Below are 3,224 nucleotides of genomic sequence, written 5' to 3' on the forward strand. Positions count from 1 at the left end.
CTATTACTGTTTGTAGGAGGTGGAATAACACTGTCCAAAGATGCCCACGCTTTAACCTCCAGAGCCTGTAGCTATGTTACCTTGTTGTTTGTTATGTGCCGTGGAGTCAGCTTCGACTCATAGTGACCCTATGTACAAGAGCCCTAAATCCTGCTTTATGCTGTGCTAATCTCACTATCTCCAACACACCTACCCCCAGTACCCCAGTCACTGAGTCAATTCATCTCATCAAAGGTCTTCCTCTCCTGCGCTGTCCCTCCACCCTTGGTAAAAAAGGATTGTGCAGATGGGATTAAATTAAGAAAGTGGAGATGGAAAAATGATCCTTGATTATCTGGGTGAACCAGGATTATCTGGTGGGACAGAGTCCTTACAGGAGGGAGGCACGAGGGACAAAGTCACAGAAGGGAAGTGACAAGAGAGGCAGAAGTTAGAGCGATGCAGAAACGGGAGGCAAGGAAGCCAAGCAAGCAAGCAGCCGTTAGAAACTAACTGTAAAAGGCACAGAAACAGAGTGTACCCTACTGTCTCTGGAGGGAATGCCTAACAAGCAGGATTTAGGACTTCTCACTTCCAGGACTGCCAGTTACTATATTCATGGACTTTTAAGTTCCTCTATGGTCAGAGAGTTGGACAATGACTACGGAGGGTAGGAGAATTGATGCCTTTGAGCTGCGGTGCTGGAGAAGAGTATTGAACGTACCATGGACTGCTAGGAAAACAAACAGGTTTGTCCTGGAGAGGGTGAAGCTGGGCTGCTCCTTTGAGGCAAGGATTTTGAGGCTTTGTCTGACACACTTTAGATATGTTGCAAGGCGGGATCAGTCCTTGGAGAGGGACGTCATACTTGGAAGGGTGGAGGGACAGCGCAGGAGAGGAAGACCCTCGATGAGATGGACTGACTCAGTGACTGGGGTAATCGGGGTGGGTGTGTCCCAAACAGTGAGATTGGCACAAGATAGAGCAGGGTTTAGAGCTGTTGTACATAGGGTCGCTATGAGTTGCAAGTGACTTGACGGCACATAACAAGAACAAAGGTAATTCTACAAGAAGTTGCACTGCAATCCCAAAGGCACGAGGTTTGAGGCCACCGGCTGCTCTGAGGGAGCAGGATTGGCAATCTCCTCCCGTCCGATTACCTGCCTCAGAAAACCCACCAGAGGGCCAGCTATGGGTCGGTTCCAACTTGCTGATTCACAACAACATGGTAATTCTGTATAGCAGCCATAATGAGGGACAGGGCCTCCTCTCTCTCTCTCTGTGTGTGTGTGTGTGTGTGTGTGTGTGCAAGTGTGAGCACACATATGCATGTCATTCCTGTGTGTACTTGGAAGGGAGTGCCTCAACCAAAACAAACAAATCAGTATCAACTAAATGCTCATTGAAAAATGAGCCATCTGCTTCAGAGCGAATTAATTCTCAGTAAGGAAAAGGGGAAATAACTATAATGATATTTCATGATAACACATTTTATTATCCTATTTTCTAATCTGCTGTGAGAAAGTAAACTTCATTTATTCAATTACTTTTCTCCTTGAAAAGGAAACCTCATTTATAATTTTCTTTCTTCCAGTCAGACTTATCTGGGCTTTGTATTGACAGGGCTTCCATTTGTCTCATGTTTGACACCCCAGGACTATTAATATTTGACAAATAATAATTGGAGGCCTATTTTGGACCAGTATTGTTTGGGGCAGTATAAAAATATGAATAAATGAATGATTGCATTCTGGAAGTGGGTGAGATGGGTAACAGATAAACATTACAGCAAGCAAAACACACAAAAAATTGGCATTACAACAGGAAAACAATTGAAATAATTTTCCTTGGAGTAGAAAAGTAGTTTTCATCAAGACATATGTGGTAGTCAACAAGAGTGAACAGATAGTGATGGTTAAGAATAAAGATTTAAAAAAAAATAAATTAAAAAAAGAATAAAGATTTCAAATTAAATGGAATTAATGGATTGGAATAGCACACCACGCACTGTGTGCTATCAGATTACTTACCCATCCTGAGCATTCCTGGATCATCTGTAACAAGGAGTAAATAATAGACACAGTCTCTTATGAGAATGTTATAAAAACTAAATAAGATAATTGGTGCAAAAATCCTAACACAGAGTTTGCCACCTAGCATATAACTACTTTGTTGTAGTTGTGTACTGTTGAGTTCTGACTCATAGTGAACCATGTGAAAGAGCAGGGTTTCCTGCTCTGTAATATTTATGACTCTTCACAAGCCTTATTCTGATTTTCAAGGCTGTAATCTTCACAGAAAGAGGCTGCCTACTGTCTTCCCAAAGAACTTCTGGTGGATTTGAACTACTGACCTTTCAATTGGCAGCCCGGACATGCTATGCGCTATGCCTCCAAGCTTCCATTTTCCACAGATATTTATTAAGAAATTAAGAGGCTGCCAGCTTTCTCTATTCAGCTTGCTCCTTTAGGACAAAGGGCTGGTTCCTTTCAGCATCTGCTGGGAGTCTAAGTAAGGAAGACTCACAGTTGATTCCCACTATGGGAATAGGTAAAGTTAAGTCCCATCCTGAATGCTGGAATACAAAGACCAACTCCACTGTCTCAGTTTGGAAGCATTTTGAAGGGATACTACCTTTTCAGTTACAGCTGTTCCTGAGACCACACTTACACACCAATCTCCGCCTCATAGTCTACTTTCCCTGGGAATCTGCATCAAATCAAGCAGCTGCTATACAGATAGGACACTTCTGTAGAACAAGGTTGGTAAACTTGTCTTGTAAAGGGCCACATCATAAATTCTTGGGTTTTTCAGGGCCCTTCAGTCTAGATTATGTCTACTCAGTTTGCCAGTCCAGTGTGCAAGCAGTCAGAGACACTGCGTAAGCAAGTAAGTGTGGTTATGTTTTAATAAAACCTTATCTATGGATGGCGAAATTTGAATTTCATGTGCTTTTTCACCTGTCATGATATCTACCTGTCTTTTGAGGTGGTTTCCCTACCCCCTGAACTGTTCTGAAGTGGAAAAAGAATTCTTGTCTCCCAAGAGTTCAAAATCAAGCAGCAGGCAGATTTTTACCTCACAAGCTATAGTTTCTCAACCCCTGAACTAGGCAGAAGTGGTAGAGCAGTAAAGAGCTCACAAAAGTTTTTTTCCTCTTGACTCTGGAGAACATTATGCTGAGTGAAATATCCCAGTCACAAAAGGACAAATATTACATGATGCCACTGTTGTAGAATGGGACT

This window comes from Elephantulus edwardii, unplaced genomic scaffold (genome assembly GCF_000299155.1).
Source record: "Elephantulus edwardii isolate Elephantulus edwardi_28Jun2011 unplaced genomic scaffold, EleEdw1.0 scaffold00040, whole genome shotgun sequence".
NCBI classification, from domain to species: domain Eukaryota; kingdom Metazoa; phylum Chordata; class Mammalia; order Macroscelidea; family Macroscelididae; genus Elephantulus; species Elephantulus edwardii.